This window comes from Talpa europaea, assembly GCF_964194135.1.
Source record: "Talpa europaea genome assembly, chromosome: 12".
In the NCBI taxonomy this organism is placed as follows: Eukaryota; Metazoa; Chordata; class Mammalia; order Eulipotyphla; family Talpidae; genus Talpa; species Talpa europaea.
The window spans coordinates 62,151,687-62,160,267 of NC_140079.1; positions in this window are offsets into that span (position 1 = coordinate 62,151,687).

Genomic DNA, 8,581 nt, shown 5'->3' on the forward strand with positions numbered 1-8,581 from the left:
GTAGTATTTGGAGATTTAATTTTTTTTTAGAGATTAAAAATTTACATGGGCCAGCCATGTAAAAAATATGCTTCAAATCAATAAGGGAAGTTAATGAGTGAAATAAAAATTGAGAAATCTGAGTTCCAGTTCTGCTTCTGCTTATAACCAGCTGCATAGACTTGGACAACATTCTTGATTTCCTAGTGAGATTGGTCCCACATTTGCGAACTAGAAGCTTCTAGTTTTCATTTCCTTCTGGTTATAAAGAATAATTTTTACATCTGAATGTCAAACAATTGGTGCCAAAAATCGATGTGGATTGCAAGGCAGGAGAAAATACTATGGATTTGAAGGGTTGGGAGGATATAAGGTGCGAGTGAACTCTGTAAGCTGGGCTATAAATATAAGCCTTTGGGGCTCAAAGGTTGTTTACATTTAGTTCTTTGGTAGACATGAGTCATAATCTATTTTTTAAATTTAATTTATTTTTGATTGATTAACTTAGGTTTCCAACACTATATAAGTTTTAGGAATATAAATTTATGCCTCTGCAAATATTTGTCACCACACCTACCACCATAGCACCAATAATCCACCATAGTCCATTGGGCCCTCTCTTCTGTTTATTGCCCCCCATCTTTCCCAGCTGATAGCCTCAATTCTGCAGAGAGACTTCTAGGGATTATTGTGTTTCCTTTTGGTCTATTCTTTATTTTGTTTCTCTACATATCCAATAGGAGTGGAAGTATTTGGTATTTGTCTTTCTCCTTCTAAGTCCTCTAAACTGGACTTTTGAACAACAGGAAACCCCATCCCATCTCCGACAGAGCAGCAAATACAGAAATCATTTTTGGGACCTGCAGAGACTAGGGTGATTTATAAATTGTGTTATTGATTATGATTTATTTGAATGTGGAATTTGATCTGTTTACATTTTTGATGACCACACACCAATGCTTTTAGTTTGTTACAGAATTTCCTATCATTCCACCAGTGAAGGAGTTTGTGTTGTTCAGTTCCTCAGACTCCCATCTCAGCCATAGGATAAAGTCAGAGGTGAGCTTAGATTCACAGAAAGTCCCATGATTCTGTTCTCACCAGCACCTTCCTTTTGGGTGGTTTCCTCCTACAATATCACTTCATTTACTACAACATTGTTTGGCTTTCTGACTCTCCTGAAATCTGTTGTTTCAATCCTAATCAAGAGGCCTTGAGAATCACATTCACTCCTAAGGTATACAGCCACAGAGGAGAAAATTCCTCTTATTAATCAAAGCTTACACTTAAGAGGGTGCCCCTTTCCCTAGCCCCCAACTAAGGGGGTACATGCCAAGAATCAGGGCACAGTGGGTTTGATCCTGAAGAAAACTGTGCCTAGAAGTAAAAAGATGCCATCTTTGTGAAAAAGCAGCATTTTGGAAACTGCTCTCTCCAGACAAATCAGTAACTTCCAGTAACTTCAACTCTAAGATAAATCATCGTTAAATTTCCCAGTTCCCAAAATATAAGACACTAAAAAAATACGGTAAATTTTATCAGCCCTTTGTTTTTCTCAATGCATAGACAACATCTGATAGATATGTTAAGTATCTGCCCAGTTTTTTTTTTTTAATAAAAATCCTTGAATTGTTTTTCCAGGCAAACTGTATAGAGTTCTCACAGAATTCTATAGAAGCTCAGAATTTGGGCAACTTTTGCAGGGCTCTATTCCTCAGTTTTGATTCTTTAATAAACTCACTGGCTCTTGCCCACTTCAGATTATTTAAGCCAACAATACTCTGCAAAGTAGCTTTTGAAAACATTTCCCCATGTAGAAAAATTCAGTATACTTACCTTGTTGGCATAGACCAGATAATCTGAATTAAGGTATTTCTCAGCACCAGTAACTCTTTTTTGTGTGTGTCTTAAAAATTCACAAAATCAAGCTTTTTGTTTAAAAGAAAAATAAAGGAATGTCGACTTTGATCAAGGAGCTATCAGTTTAAAACAAAACCCACTTGTCTTTTCTGTGTTAATGGTGACAGCAAGAAATACACTTACTGAGGAAAAGAAAAAGTTGTGTGGGACACAAGCTTGATAGTTCCGTGATCTTATGGGAGGGTTTAATGACGAGTTAGACTATGGCATTTGGATTGGATGGAAGTGAATGACTCTGTCCCTTTGCCCCACCCTCCTAAAGGGCACAGTTCAGGCAAAGTTCTAAAACTTGAAGGGAAGCATGTGGTAGGCAACTACTTTTCTTATTGTTGTCTTTAGAGGGCGCCAAGTCATTCAAAATCATAGTCTATTGGAAACTTCTAACCCCCCCTCTTTTTTAAATATTATTTTAGAAAAAGATTTGTTTATTTATGCATACAACAACTGGGGTACAGGCCAGTGGTGTGGAGGGTGAGAGGACTCACCAGAGACAGAGTGGGAACAGAACAGGCAGACTGACTGAAATACACTGCTGAGGGGAGCAGTGGGTGAGACAGGAGAGGTCTGCTGCGCCATGTGAGTAACTCCCTGGCCAGGGATCGGACTTGTGCTGCAGTGACCATGCATTGCTTCATAGGTTGCATCTTAACCCCTTGTGCCACCAGGGAGGCCCAATATTATTTTTTTAATTGAGGTAACATTGATTTACCACACTATATATGATTTAGGGGTATTGGTTTACACCTTGTCAAACATCTGTTACCATATCACCCTGAACACCAATGTACCAATCATTCTCCACCACAGTACACTGGTTCTTCTTCCCCCTTCACGACCCACTTCCAACCTCCCCTTTTGATGGTCTCAGTTCTGAAGTCGGCTTTCTAAGACTGTTTAGCTTTGTCTGTTCCTTTGTTTTGTTTAGTTTTGTCTGTTTCTTTGTTTATATTCCACACATGAGTGAAACCTCCCATAATTTGCCTTTTTCCTTCTGAATTATTTTGCTTCACATAATCTCCAGTTCTATCCATGTTTTCACAAATGGCAAGATTTCGCCTTTAATATAATATTGCTGAGAATATTCCATTGTGGGTATATATACCACATCTTCCTAATCCACTTGTTTCCATACATTGGCTATTGCAAATAGTGCTACAATGAAGATAGGAGCACATCTGTCCCTTTGAATTGGTGTTTTTGTGTTTTTTGGATAGATACCCAGTAGTGGAATTGCTGGGTCATAAGGCAGATGTATTATGAATATTTTGAGAGCCCTCCTTTCCTATTAAGGCTGGATCCATCTACGTTCCGAACAGTGTATGATATAAATCCTGACTCTTTATCCCTGGCACTGTCACAAGAACTGTCCAAAGGAGAAAGTAACTTAGGTGACTCTCACCTCATCAACTTCTTCCATATCTAGGGTTCTCAAGCCCCAGAGTATGATTTTAAAATTCAGAATTTATAAGGAATTTAAGTAGTTTTATCCCTGCAGAAAGGGTCAGCAGAAGGAGTTGGTAAAACATGTTTGAAAAAACATAAAATTATTTTTGGATATTAACTTAGGACACAAGAAGAGGAATAATTACAGAAGCAGTGGCGATATTAGAATGCTAAATAGGCACCATCTTTTTTTTCTTTTCTTGAAAAAGTTGCAGCAAAGGTCATCTTATCTTCATTGAACAGGATCTAAATCAAGAGCACAAACACAAATGCCCACCAGGGTCAGGAAGGTAATAACCCTGATGAGGGGAGAGAGCCAGAAATATCTGCCAGAAGAGCAAATTGCCTGTATTAGGTTCAGCTCAATGGTGCTGTTTGAGATCATGAGCTCAATATTGCAGGCCATTCAGCTCTTTTCAGTAGAAACTGCAAATCCAGATTTTTTTTTTAAGATTTATTTATTTATTTATACAAGCACTGGGTACAGTCAGAAGTGAGGGAGGGTGAGAGGATTCACCAGAGCCAGAGCGGGGAGAAGAACAGGCAGAATGACCAAAATACACTGCTGAGGGGAGCAGCGGGCTGCAGGAGAGGTCTACGCGCCATGTGGGACCCTCGTCCGGCGACCAGGGATTAAACTGGCACTGCAGAGGCTGCAAGCAGCTTCGCAGCCCAGTGCTCAACCGCTGCGCCACTGGGGAGGCCCCACAATAGACTTTTCTATAAGGAGACACAGGTGATCTGACTTGTCACTCCCAATCAGTTTTGAGTCCATTCTGTATTGGGAGTTTCAAGCTCAAGCAAGTAGTCAAAACTTAAATATATTAAATGCATGCCTGCTCTTGTAGCTATCCAATAGTTTTCCCTCTGTCCTGGATGCCAGCTCTGTGCACCCTTTTATCCGGCACAGAGTCTCCAAAGTTCCCAATGTGGGTGTGTGTCCTGGTGTCATGAGCTGTAGGGGGGCTCCATATGGCTTTTCTCTTCTTTCTTTGAATTTTGCTGCCCTGCTGTTGCTGTGAACACAGTTTAATTAAAGTTTTCCCCACTCCTTTCTGCTGGACCTTTGCCTCTACTGTATGCTATAGTTGTTTATCTTTCAAGGGTTGACTTTGTTCTTCTATAATTTAGTTTGAGTATATAGTGGAGGAGAGCACAGCAGCTTCCTTCTGCCACCATTTTGCTGGACTCCTCTCCCTTGCCTTATTATTTTTTTTGTAATAAACACATTAGTTTTTAAAAAATTATTTATTATTATTTTTAAAAATTTTATATATTTTTTACATCATTTTTCATTTTTGCACAATGTGTGTATTTTCTTTTTTTTTTTTTTTATAAATTTTATTGTTATATTCCCCATACAATTGCAGCCCCCCATTCTGACCCCAATCCCTCCCCTCCCGCCCCCGCCCCCCTAAAAGTGTCTCTGGTTCATAGTTTTTTGTTGATTTTGATTTTCACTTTCTTATAGTTATTCATTTTCCTGGTCCCTTATTTAAGTTTTCTAGATTCCTGCTATGAGTGAGACCATCCGGTATTTTTCTTTTTCTTTTTGGCTTATTTCGCTGAGCATGATCCCTTCCAGCGCCATCCATGTTGCAGCAAATTGCATGTGTTTATCTTTTTTGAATGCTGAGTAATATTCCATGGTATATATGTACCACATCTTCTTGATCCAGTCATCTATTTTTGGGCATTTGGGTTGTTTCCAAAGCTTAGCTATTGTAAACAGTGCTGCTATAAACATAGGGGTGCAGGTGTTCTTTGGAATTGATGTTTCTGTGTCCTTTGGGTAAATACCTAGGAGTGGAATTGCTGGGTCATATGGAAGCTCTATGTTTAGTAGGTCCAGAAATCTCCACACAGCTTTCCACAGTGGTTGGACCAGTTTGCACTCCCACCAACAGTGCAGAAGAGTTCCTTTTTCTCCACACCCTCGCCAACATTTGTTGTTGCTAGTTTTTTTAATATGTGCCATTCTCACTGGTGTAAGATGGTATCTCATGGTAGTTTTGATTTGCATTTCCCTGATGACAAGTGATGTTGAACATTTTTTCATATGCCTGTTGGCCATTTGCATTTCCTCTTCAGAGAAGTTTCTTTTTAGCTCTTCTGCCCATTTTTTGACTGGATTATTTTCTTTGTTGTTGTTGAGTCTCATCAGCTCTTTGCAGATTTTTGTGATCAGTCCTTTATCATTAGTGTTGGGTGCAAAAATGTTCTCCCAGTTGGTGGGGTTTCTCTTTGTTTTTGTTATTGTCTCTTTTGCTGTGCAAAAGCTCTTTAATTTGATATAGTCCCAGCTGTTTATCTTTGCCTTCACTATCACTGCTTTGGGTGATGTGTCTGTAAAGATGTCTTTGATGTGCAAATCACGTAGTGTTTCGCCTATATTTCCTTCTATATATTTTATGGTTTCAGGTCTTATGTCTAGTTCTTTAATCCATTTTGAGTTGATTTTTGTGTATGGTGTGAGGTGGTGGTCAAGCTTCATTCTTTTGCATGTAGCGACCCAGTTTTCCCAGCACCATTTATTGAACAAACTTTCTTTGCTCCAATGCATAGTCTTTGCTCCTTTGTCAAAGATTAGTTGACCATAAATCTGTGGGTTTATTTCTGGATTTTCTATTCGATTCCATTGGTCTGTATGTCTGTTCTTGTTCCAATACCATGCAGTTTTGATGATTATGGCTTTGTAGTATAGTTTGAAGTCTGGGAGTCTGATGCCTCCATTCCCTTCTTTTTTTTTCAGGAGAGCTTTGGCTATTCGGGGTTTTTTGTGATTCCATATGAATTTCATCAATAATTGTTCTATTTCTTTGAAGAATGACATTGAAATTTTGATTGGAATAGCATTGAATCTGTATATTGCTTTTGGAAGGATGGCCATTTTAATAATGTTTATTCTTCCAATCCATGAGCAGGGGATGTCTCTCCATTTCTTTGTGTCTTCTTCTATTTCTTTTAACAGTGTTTTATAGTTTTCTTTGTATAGGTCCTTTACCTCTTTTGTTAGATTTATTCCCAAATATTTGATTTTTTTTGTTTCAATAACAAAAGGGATGGTCTTTTTGATTTCTTCTTCTTCAGATTTATTGTTTGTGTATAGGAAGGCTACTGACTTTTGCGTGTTGATTTTGTATCCTGCCACTTTACTGAACTGATTGATGAGTTGAATTAGCTTTTCTGTGGAGTTTTTGGGGTTCTCTATGTATAATATCATATCGTCTGCAAATAGTGATAGTTTGACTTCTTCTTTTCCTATTTGGATTCCTTGGATGTCTTTCTCTTGTCTTATTGCCCTGGCTAGGACTTCCAGTATTATATTGAAAAGCAATGGTGAGAGTGGACATCCTTGTCTTGTTCCAGATCTTAATGGAATTGCTTTCAGCTTTTCACCATTGAGAATGATACTGGCTGTTGGCTTGTCATAGATGGCCTTTATGATGTTGAGGTATGTTCCTTGTATCCCAAGAATTTCAAGGGCTTTTATCATGAATGGGTGTTGCACTTTGTCGAAAGCTTTCTCAGCATCTATTGATATTATCATATGGTTTTTATATTTCTTTTTGTTGATGTGTTGGATAACGTTGATTGATTTTCGGATGTTAAACCATCCTTGTGCCCCTGGAATGAATCCAACTTGGTCGTGGTGAATTATCTTATGGATACAATGTGTGTATTTTCATCTTGGTTATAGTCCCCATATAATTCCCAGCCCCCTTGTTTTTCTCCTACTCCCTCCTCCCCCCATCCTTTTGGAGTGTGTCTCTGGTTTATAGTGGCTTGTAGATTTTGATTTTCACTTTATTATAATTAGCATTTTTCCTGGTCTCTTATTTAGGTTTTCTAAATTCCTGCTCAATGAACCTCATCACAGCCATCTTCATGGGAGATGCTAAGTTAATTAGGCAGCTTCAGGGACAGTACAGGCAGGGACTTCGGGAGAGTTAAAGAGACATTTGAGATAATGACAGCAAATTCTAAGAAGTGCCAACCAAAACGTACTCCAGAGATGAGATCAGAAAGTTCAGGAGGACTGAAAAAAAGAATGGACAATGCCTGGTCTGGTGACTGTAATTTCTCTTGCACACACTGGAACCTTAAAGAAATCTGCACCCTGAGATCTGCACCACCATAGATCTGTGTAGATATGGTGGAATAAAAATTAAAAGGGGGGAAATGAAATGGAAAATGTCAGAGTGACCTGTTGATTAGCTGAAGTTGGGACAAAGCCTGTAGACTTAAAGTTTCAGGGAACAGCTGATAAGCACCCCCAAGGCCACGTGCACCCTGATTCATGCGTTCCCAGCTGACTATCCCTTGCTTTAGTCAATAAATACTCTGTAATCTAGTTGCTTGGGGCTCAGACTTTGGAGAGACATCTCCTCTGGGCTCCCCCATTGTAAAGCCAGCCAGCATAAATAAAGATCTTCTGTTCACTTCTCTGAGTGAGGCCTGCTTCCCTGATGGAATTCTGCCATGACAGAATATCCACCTCCTCACTAACCCATAAACTCTCCAAACCCATGCTTTTGAGTTTTTAATGAAAGCTTCATTGCATAGTTATGATTGATTAATCATTGGCCATTGCTAATTGATTCAGCCTCCAACCCCTCTCCCCTCCCTGGATGGGAATGGGGGATGGGGATGAAAATTTCAACCCTCTAATCACAATGGCTTTTTCTCCAGGCAACCAGCCCCATCCTTGGGGACTACCAAATTCACCCCGTTAGCATAGAAAATACCTTTATGCTCTCATCACTTAAGAGATGTCAAGGGTGTTAGTTCTGTGCCAGAAATGAGATGACAATGAAATATGTATCTCATATGTATCATACGTATCTCATATGTATCTCACATTATTACAAATATTAAGAAGTAAAACACATCAGGAGGAAAGTTTGAAAAATGTGTAGGGGGCAGGAACAGGCCACTGAGCAGGTTTTCTGATCCCTCAGACCAGGTAAAGGAGGAGTCCTAGAGAGTCCTGGAGCCCTCGGTGGCTGTTGCAGGCTTTTATTGGGATTTACCAGGTACACGGCAGGCAAGGGTGCTGGGGGCTTGGGAGGCCAGGCATCCCAGCTCCCAGCAAGTCTTCACTCTTTCTAGGCTCTCCGACATTCTCTCTGCTTCTCTCGTGGTTCTGCTTCTGCTTTTCTACTTCTCTCTTGGCTTCTGCTGGCGTCCCCATGATTCCGCCTTATTAACTCAGTCTCTCAGCCCAGGTGTACCCACT